At 39.7% G+C, this 10643-nt stretch overlaps 1 long non-coding RNA gene across 1 annotated transcript in view; it reads left to right on the top strand.

Annotated features, from left to right (window-relative positions):
* LOC102203192 (uncharacterized) overlaps positions 1-7735 on the top strand; it is a 115198-nt gene extending 107463 nt beyond the window's left edge. The window contains exons 4-5 of the long non-coding RNA XR_312029.1: positions 1383-1439; positions 7648-7735. This is a non-coding gene — a long non-coding RNA (uncharacterized LOC102203192). The remainder of the gene's footprint in view (positions 1-1382; positions 1440-7647) is intronic.
* The last annotated feature ends 2908 nt before the right edge of the window (positions 7736-10643 follow it).

Here is a 10643-nt window from a genome sequence, read left to right as displayed (position 1 = left end):
CGCGCGCTCTTCCTCCTTCCCACTCTCTCCTGCCACAGTAAGACCTAATATGAACTTTTGCTAGGAGCTGAGATCTATTTTATTGCCAGTGTTACTGTGAATGCCTTCATAAATTTAATGCTGTAATGCCTTTGAACAGCCTTCAAGTCCTCAGATTCATAAACACACACGCGCACGCACACACACACACACAGATACACGCACAGTTGCTCCCATTTTTTCCCACTTTTCTTCATGAACTTCCCAACACATGCACAATCGCACACGCACAGATGTGATGTGTGAATGAGGTCTTTGAGGTTGTTTTTGCTCACATCAGACACAGCAGCCCCAGTGTTTGTTTGCAATTTCCACTGGCTCCGGTCCACTCCACCAAACCCATGGGAATTTGTGGATCAGCATCTTCTCAAAAAGCTCCTGGGCGTCACAGTGTACGAGTGAGCACAGAGCGAGTGCAATGGGTGCAGTGATGCTGTTAGTTTTATGTGGTATTTCAGATGTACTCTATGTGCCATAGTTTATGGTAGAATTTAATAGGCAGTGCTGTAGTTTAAGACTGACAGTGTCATTAAATTACTAAATCACTGCAAAAAAAAAAAGTAAATATATACAGTTTGTCCTTTTCAGTTTCTTTTAGTAAATATTTCATTCTGAGTCCTGCAGAAAGTTAAGAGGCTCTTGAAATTAATTTTGATGTATGTTTCTCTTCATACTTTTGCTATTGGGTTTTACACACTGTATTATTATTCTCACACAATAATACTCAGAATACAGCCTACAAGGCTGTTTTTAACCAGAATATTTAAGGACTGTATAAGCTACAGTGTTTAGCTGCTGTTTAGCTGCTGTAATTTAAGCTAAATATATATACTGTGTAAAAAATGTCAAGACTGGAAGCTAACTACAGTGTTTTATGTAAATGCGGAGCAGATGTTCGTATTGAAGTGCTGTCAGTGTGTAAATAATGTTAAACATACACGGCAGCACAGTAACAGTGAATCATTAGCACCTGCAGTAGGAACATACAGCAAATTTAAAAAATACATAAATAAAATTGAATTGAACTGAACCTGCTGTAGGTTGAATTTAATAATGCACAGTTCAGTAGAGGCACAGTAAGTTTGTTTCATGGGTTGTTTGGCTTGTGATATAGATCATAGGCACTCACATGCATTAGGAGACATGTAAAGAAATCTTCAGAAAGATGAATAAAGGTTTGGCGTTTAGACTTCAAACTCACAGAGAACCGTCTCAGAGATGACGTAAAATCATCTCGTGTAGCACGCCGCATTGTCATTCATAGCCTGGAAGCAGACATCTGAAGCTTTGCGTGTAACTGGAGAGTAACATGTGTAGGTAAACAGTGTTACTGTTTGTTTCAGGTGTGTCAGAGTGAGGCTCAGTGGGAAAGATTGCTGTGTCTAGACAGGAGTGTGAGGGTAAGTGTAGCATTTTCTCTTTGTTGTAACTTACGGCAAAGACGTGTCTACGTCTCTCAGTTTTCACCCCCTGTTCTCTTTTCTGCAACCCTGATTATTTTTTCTGTTGCCTCCCTCTCTCTCTCTCTGTTTCTGTGCTCCTACAGCTGATTGCATAAATAATTTACGGCATGTAAATCCTTAGCAGCTGTTTGCTCCTCTTTGCCCCGTTTGTTCCTGTTTTCTTTCTTCCAGGTTAACATGGGACTTTTCTCAACCTTGTCACCTCTCCTCCCCTCTCTCTCCCTTTCTGCCTCTGTGCCTGGGGTTAACCTATCTTTCTTTCTCTCTAATTACACTGTTCTCAGTTCCAGCCCTTGTGTCTTCCCATGGGTTTCCATGTCTTTATGTAAGGAGTGGCTTTTTCTTGTATTGATGGGAATTTTGACTTGTAAGTCCATAGCTGTTGTTGTGTATTTGCATGTGGATGTGTGTGTCTTCCACTGTGCGCTTCTGCATGTAGATTGCTGCTCCACAAGACAGCCACCGTGTGGCTTCAGACCCTTACAATCAAGACGCTTATATGGGCTTATTGTGATTACAGTTCTTAGCTGTGCCTATGTACAATTTCGTCTGTCACTCCAGGCTTCAAATCCTCTAAGAAGGATCTCCAATTCAAATTGCGCTGTCAAATTAAGTTTTCTTCTTTTCTGCCGTAGTCCCCTCAATCCATTCCCTAGGTTGGACATGAAGCAATTTTATGTTAAAAAAGAAATAATAATAATACTAAAAAAAAAGAGTCGCTCTGCACAAGAGAATCTATCAGAAAATTGTATGAGGCCAAATTCAAGGGGGGAAAAAAGATGAACAACAAAAGGAAAACTTTACCTTTGGCTCTGTTAAGTCATTTCTTTTCCCCTATTCAATTTCCATTGTTTAAGACTGGGGCTGATCTTTCCAATATTGCTGCTAATCTAACTTCAAAGGGATGCCGGTATGTTAAAACACTTTTTAATTGTGATAAGGAATACGCTTTCATGCTTAAACCCCTTCTCCTCTGTTCGTCTGGACAGAACCCACAAATGCAGAGGCTGTTTTTTCACGCGGCAATTAAAATTAGAATTGGTCACATTTTTCACTGTCAGCCATTTCCTTTGCACACAAAGACATGCGGGCCACACAAGCGTGCGCGTACAGACATATGCAAACCCAGATACTACCATACAATACACATGGTGTTTTTGCTCAGTTGAACCATATCTAAAATAGCTTGCATGAAGACCATTAAAGAAGAAGAAAAAAAATCCTCCTCAAAACTAAAGCAACCCTTAAGACCGTGCGGGTCTGGTAGGACTGATGATTCACCACAAGCTTCCCTGTTACTTCTATGAGACATGCGATGCAGGCTGCGCCTTGTTGTCCAGAGATAACAGATTAACATGATTGCTGAGTGAATCATTTGCACTCTAGTGCTTTTGACATGGAAGATTCTTGAGGCTTTGATACTTGCACAATATTTTGAAGGAGTGGAGCAGTAAGATGTAATTCTGTTGTGACAAAATCAATTTGGATAAAAGCACAATGTAAAAAGCAAGAGTGGCATGAAAATGAAGTATTGGTTACAGCTGATAGGGAAATTGTCTATTTTGCCTCAGAGCTTTGAATATGAGTGCATCTTCATTTTTTTTTCATAAGAAGAGTGAAAATTTGAGGAATGGGGAAAAACAAATATACTGTGCTTGCTGCCCAACCCAGTCACGTGATGGGTTTTTGTGTTTCCCATCCAGGATGCATTTAAATGTACGTCTGTAAATCAAAGCTTTTTTAAATATACATGAAGTGGCTCAGTATTCTCCGAGAATAGTTGTAATCTGGAGAGATGTGTCCTTGTGTCTTTGCTTATGGCCCATGTTGAACAGGGACATTTGTCATACTTATAAATGTAATTTCCTCTGTTGCAGCTCTTCCACACTTATTTATCTAGTCTTATATGATATGTGAAAAAGTGTAAGAGGTGGGTCACTGAATCCTTCTTTTCAAGGTTCATCAAAAACTAGTGACAAAGAGCTGTTTTTTCCCACTAGAACTCCATGAACAACAGAATCTGTCAGTAATAAAAAATACCAGCAATTTATCTGACCCTTGCTGAGCAAGCAAGACACAAACTTGCAGAAATACGATGTATTACTGCTCCCCCTACAGTCAACTCACAGTTAGACAGATAGGCACTTATATTTGAGTGGTGATGATGTGTCTGTTCGTCACACGAAAGCAGACACACACAGACACACAAAAAAAATCGGCGCAGTCCTGTGACCACCCACCAAACTTCAGCTTGTACCATCTCCTGTAGGCTGCAAGAATGCTGGAGTGACAAAGGCAGCACTTTGGACAGCTGGCACAGGTTCAGGTGTGGGCCAATAACTTGCCTGTAGTGGAAAAGTCCTTTTGTGACTTTGCAGTCGAGACAGGCAGCTCTGTTCTTCCCTGCAGCAGCACTCACCTTTCACACTCAGTTTGAGCATTTGCAGTATGTCAAAAATCCTGACTGAGTGTTTCGCTGACATGACTTAGACAAGGATTTGTTTCTGCATTTGAGGAACAAATCACTAGTGACGGCACAGAAGTAGAACCTTCTTGAATCCATGTCCACTCCGTCTAGATTCTTGTTTTTCAGTCTGAACCAGTTATGTGCATGTGCGGTTGTGTATGTGCTTAAATGTGTTCATGTCTGTGCTTGTTTTCCCGTGAGATTTATTTGCATGTGTGACTGCGCGTGTGACCCTGTGTGGCTGCGTGACCCGATTGTGAGTCTACAGTACTCGGCAGAGTGAGTGAGGTCTGTGAATCTGTTTTGCTTTTTTTGGGGTTGTTGTGCAGCATGGCCTCATTACCCAGGTGTTTACCCCTAACCACAGGAAGCTCCTGTCAGTGACGACTGTCTGCCGGCAAACATTGCCTGAGGGAAAGAAAGACAGGGAGGAAGGAACCTAGCAAAAGAGAGACAGTCGAGGGGAGGCATGAGAATCAGAGATGTCTGTCTGTCTGCTTGTCTGTCTGACTATCTATATATCTGTATATACTGTATATGCTCTATATATATATTTCTCTAAATGTGTGTGTGGTTGTGCCAGTCAAACCTTCACTGGCAGGTCACTGGGTTCTTCTGTTTCTCCACCAGTGAAGGGAGGGAGGATAAGAGACGGGGAGGGAGAGAGGAGAGGAGGCATACAAGCTGCTGACAGGGATTTATGAGCTGATAGTGTCAGACTGCAAGCACAACAACAGTCTCCCTGTCTCTGCCTGTCTGCTCATGGAGGGAGAGAGTGACAGAAAGAATGGAGGGGGTGTTGGAGGAAGAAGTGAGCCAGCAAAATGAGTTGAAAATGAAAGAGCAGAACAAGAGAGGAAGTGAGCCAGGGAATAAGGCAGGATCAGGATTGGGATGTTATTTTATTTGATTCTTTCTTTGTCGTTTACTCTTTTCCTTTTATCACAATGTGGGTTTTTTTCTTCACAACCCTTCATTTACTCGCCTTTCAACATCACCTTTGTATGACTTGAATTGACTGTTGCGTTGGCTGATTTTAATTGTTTAGACCAATGATGTGAGTAAGAAACAGAGCGTTTAAGGCTGCTGTTGGTCTTGCATGGCCAAGAAGATGATGATGATGATGACAGTACAAACACTGTACAGAGATGACCAGACATTCATATGCTGGATGGTAACATTTCTTCCATTGTGTTGTTGTGACACATCAGTAGCTCAGATAAAGACGGTGATTATGCGTTTGATAAGCTGAGGCTACTGCAATGAAGTGTGAACAGTTGTTCCATTTTAAGAACTGTGCAGGAATACATGCTAGCACAACTGTTCTTTGTAGTTGTGTGTCTGTGTGTGTATGTGCGTAGAAGAGACAGAGTGGCTGTTTAGATATGTCATGGTGAATCACAGCTAAAGTGTTCACTGCTAGATGACACACAGTAATATATAGTAGTTGGACTGTCTGACTGTCTGGCGTATAAGAGATCCATTCTGGAGTTAATTTTGTCTAATTAATGTTGTAGGATAAATCCATAATAGCTGTCTTTATTTTTTTTCACAATATATTCCCATGTGGCTACAGTTAAGAAGATAGCACTTAATTCCCCTATTATCAGTATAAATTCTTATCTTATACTACACTTGCATAGTGAATCTTATGGGAGTCAGTACTGTAACTATATATCTAAGCTACTCATCCTTTGCGTTTAGGTATACTTATGGTATATTTCAACTTTTTACATGTGGTACAGACATGCTGAGTGCTGTTGTCTGTTAATCGCATATTCTTAGGCCTAAAAATATGTTGCACTTATAGACAACCCATAAACTTAATTTCCAAAATTGATTTCCAGTTTTGGAAGTTGTATAATTGTGCCTGGAATACCATGCCCTGTTGAATGTTATGACTGTGATAATAACAGTGATCCAGATGTGAAGTCTGCCAGACTGGCATGTTGGGGGGAAAAGCAGCCTGACTGTGCACAGCATACATGCCCCCTGGGAATAATACAGACATCTAGTGATTTATATGTCAGTTCTTTTTTTTCTTTTTTTTTAATGACATAGTATTAAAGAGTAGTGATTCACGAGGCTCTTTTCATTTCACATCGAAACTCTGACTTGTTTCAGGCTATAGCTTACACTTTCCAGTATGCTTAGTAATGATCCTACAATAACTTTCCCAGAATTTCAAATGCCAGCGTCTTTCTTTTTGAATTCTTGTCTGTAGATAATAGTCACAGCCCCTGTGCGCCAAATATTGATTCAGTGACGACAACGCCAGTTGGGCATAGATACCCTACGGTGCAGATCCTTCATAAGAAAAGCAGGCCCTGTGGTTGGTGCTTTTTTCCAACCAGTAACAGTACAGCGTGGTAAGGACAGTGACAGTTTGGGATTTTTTTTTTTTTTTGGACAGCTAGTGGTAAAAGATAAGGGCAGAAAGCAAGGCAACCTATGAAATTTAGAAAGAGCATGTTGCACTGTTGGGGCCCAAATCTGAGCTGCAATGAATGTTATCACAAAGGTAGTTTGGATCCTTTAACCTCCTAGGACCTGCCATCCACATATGTGGACATCACATTTTGGGTTATTTAGACCATAATATACTCTATTTTGCTCTACAAATTTTTAAACGAATATCCTCATATGTGGCTCTTATTTTTCTTAAAAACAAAAATAAGGTAAAAAAAAAAAGATCTGGTAATTCTTTGTATTTACGTTAATCGGGCCCCAATATGCCCAACTATCAAAGAGAAATTAAAAATGCATGCCGTGGAAGAGTTTGGGTCTTAGGAGGTTAAAAATTAACTTGATATTCCAGCAGTTTCAAACAAATATCTCATCATAGTAGTATGTACTATAAACGTATGTGCTATGTGGTAGTCCTGTTATAAGAATTCTGTTGCTAAAGGGGCAATGTTAAGCATCTGTGGTGATTTGATGCAATACCTGTTACTCAAGGTAACCAAAATATTTCAACGAAAGATAGCAACTGTTGTTTTTACCCATCATATTTCTGCTTTGTTAAAACCCAGCCACATGGGGGCCACAAACATACCTCCTCTTGTCTGAAGAGTCGCAAACATGCAGATCATCGGTAAGAATTGTGATGTGTAGTGAGATTAGGTAACAGGTGAAAGAGAGCTGGGAGAGGTGGAGGTTTTCACCAGTGAGAAGAGGAAGAACAGGAGTACAAGCGCAACATTTCATGTGTCACAGTGAGAGGGAGACAGGTGGAAAGGTGAAGATGCAAGGAGAGAAAGAGATAGTGAAGGTAAGGTTGTTTATACACTAGGGGTTCACCATTCCAGAGAACAAGCAGTGCACAAGAGAGGTGAATAAGAGAGTGGAGGCAGGGTGGGGTGGGTGGAGACGAGTGTTTGCTGTGATTTGTGACAGAAAGACAGCAGCCAGAGTGAAAGGGAAGGTTTACAAGATATTAGTGAGACTTGCTATGATGTATGATTTGGAGACCGTGTCACTGAGAAAACAGGAGGCGGCAGCAGAATTGTATTCCTAAGATTTTCAGTGGTGAGAAAGTGGCAACCACTAAAGGGAGAGAAGAAGAAGATATTTGCCTTCTTTTACCCTTTTGGATTAATTGAAACTTTTATCCATAAAGACTAAATGCACTAAAATTAAAAATTCTTATATCTGTTTCTTATGTATGTGTTTGCACAGTGCAGATCTACACAGAAGCTTACAGGAAACTGAAGAAGACGGGTGAGGTTAAAAAGGACAGCACGATGGAAAAAACAAGAATGAAAGCAGCCAGTGATAAATATTAACTTTTGTGAAACATTTTGAGCATTTGCATCACTAAAAGTCCTCATATATAGCTGTTCGTCATCGCCTTAAACTGCTAGAATTTGATTTTAAAAATACGGGTATCATGTAGCGGTTCGAGTTAGAAGCTGGGAATATGCAATCACATCTGTAAGAGTTACATTTCGCAGCTCATTGTATCTCCGACTGCAAAATAAAGTTTGATAACAATCTGTTTTTGTGTTATTAATATGTTGTATGGAAATAAAGAAAAAAAACAATGAAAGCACTTTTTAAATGCTTTTTTGTAAATCTGTTTTTTAAAAAAAAACAATATGTCTGCACAAGGGCCTGTAATTAAAAGGGAAAAGGGCCTCAGTGTGGCATTTCCTGTATGCTATAGGAACATCACTGTGGATTTTATGTGAAACATTCAGAAGTGGTGGATGTCACAACAATCATAGCCACTAACCTGTGCTAGTCTGGTAAAACACGCTAAAAGCCCGTTGATGTCGAGTCACTTACTGGGATGAAAGTCACTATTGTTTCTGTGCGCACGCCTGTGTTTTTGTGCGTGTGTGCACATGTGTGTTTGTCTGCCCTTACACTGATCTGAAGAGAAAGTAGTTTCAAAGGGAGCGACTCACATGTAATAACATGCACTCGGCAAGTGACAATCCACATGCACACAAACACACGGGTGAAAGGTGACAAAATTCCCTCTTTATATCTTTACATTGCAAATTCTTTGTTGAACAGTGTATCTAGGAAAAGTTCCAACAGTGTATTCACATATATACTCTCTATATATGTGCATTTTAACTCTCAAGAAGTAGTTTTTACAATTTAACCACAAGGGAACAAATACTACATTAAGAACATCTATTCATACAATATGTAAAACTCTGGAGAAGTATGTCCAGCACTGCAAAACATCTAAAGACTTCCACTTTCATCGTCACAACATAGATTATCAATGAATATTGCATTGTTTTGAGAAAAAAATCTAAAATAACATAAAGAACTTTAATGATCACTCAGGAGACTTGTGAAAATATGAAGCTTTCCTTTTCATATGAGAATACCAGCAGTCTGGGAATGCTCAGAGGTACAGAACCAAGTGCCTCTTCCTCTGCTTTCAGAGAGAAAAGAGAGAAGAGAGGTAATTATTTTTCCTTCCACATCTGCATCTTAAAGCTCTTTAAATAGTTTAGAGTTCAGCAGCTCGTTCAGTATGCTGCGATAATGATGGTGGTGACTTTAGATGAAAAATATCTCACGTCTGTAATTTGATTTGAGTTTGATCGGAGGTGACTTTTAACTCATAGGGTAGGGAAACCTAGGCGTAGGCTTGCTTTTACAATATGCTTATTGACCAGTTCTTTATCCTCATAGGGCCAATATAAAAACAACAAGTTCATATCGCAGTACCAAATATGAAGTCAAAAATCCCTATACTATAAAATGCTGCAGCAGGCTCCTACTCAGCGCAGCGCCATGGCAACTCAACGCACAATTTTATGTCAATCCATCCAGAAGTTCTTTAGAGGTTCTTTAGCTACATCATCCTGTCCCATAACTCCACTGCCATGGCTAAAGAGTAGAAAAAAAGTGTTTTTTATATAAGAATGTCCATTTTCAGCCAGCATAGAGCATGTGAAATACCAGAGCAGGGTTCGCTTAGGGACGAACTTCGAGGCCGGCCTATCTTTCTCCTTCTATCTTTGCATGCGGTTACTAACACCAGCTTCCCTCGTCACATGCGACCCCCCGCCTCACTTGTTCACCCACCATATTTTCCACCTACAGTTTATCGCACTTCCTCTTCTTCTGCTCAAGGCCCCTAGTCTGTCTGCCAGACAGGAAAAACAAAGACTTTGGGACTATCATTACGGTCCAAATGGTATATTACACTGTACCATTGAACGATACCTCATTGAATATTCAGTAGTGTTACACAGTATCTATTTAAGAAAAACTAAAATAAATTCATTAGATACTTAGGAAGTTATGGACATAATTTAAGTTAGCTTTCATCTGTGTCCTCATTCATGCAAACTGGTATTTGAAACACGAGCTGTGCTTTAAACTTTAATTTAATTTGGTAAAGAGCCGAGAAACACAGCCGACTTATCAGATGAACACACGTACAAGCACGCATGTTTAACTGCACGCAAGGTGTCAGTTGAATTGCTGTCCTTGTTTCACAGTTTCAGGCCAAGAATGAAACTATTTGAGGACAAAACTCACTAATGTTTAAATTACATGCTTGACATCAAATAATTATCAAATAAAATAAGTAGGGCAACAGCTATATTTACCCTATCACATGAATTTATTCCAAAACCGGAATGATTTTATTGAAGTTTTATGTTTTGTTGGTCAATACCTCTCACTACGTAATTGCAATTTATTAATTAATTAAAAAAATGTCACCAGTACATATTTTCAGGCTTAAATAATTGTAAGAGACAATTAAGTGTGTAATAGTATATTATGACTGCAATGTCCAATTAATTGCTGGAATGTATCTTTTTCCACTTGTTAGCTGCCATGACTGTTTTTTTCCCTCTTATGTACCTCAGCCAGGATGTGCACAAGTCTGCCAGCCGTTAACCCCACAGAGGAAGTGTGCAGGAAATGAGATCAGCCTTAAACAGAGGTAACGCCTAAGCCTGAACCACTGACACCAGACCAATAACTGTCACTCATTGCACCTGATGCAGAGATACTAAAAATGTAGCAAATAACAGGAAAGTAACAGAAAGTAACAGAACAGAACAGAAACGATCAACACAGCAGAGCCATCAAAGAGAAAAGCAAATCATATGAAAGAAAACTAGAACTGAACTTAAAGAAGGGATGGGCTTGAAAAGACAATGAGATCAGATCAAATTTAGCAGAAGAGAACA

This window comes from Pundamilia nyererei, unplaced genomic scaffold, assembly GCF_000239375.1.
Source record: "Pundamilia nyererei isolate P.nyererei 1_Seehausen unplaced genomic scaffold, PunNye1.0 scaffold00146, whole genome shotgun sequence".
NCBI classification, from domain to species: domain Eukaryota; kingdom Metazoa; phylum Chordata; class Actinopteri; order Cichliformes; family Cichlidae; genus Pundamilia; species Pundamilia nyererei.
The sequence above is the reverse complement of the archived record's forward strand: the minus strand, read 5'-3'. Positions and strand labels throughout refer to the sequence as shown.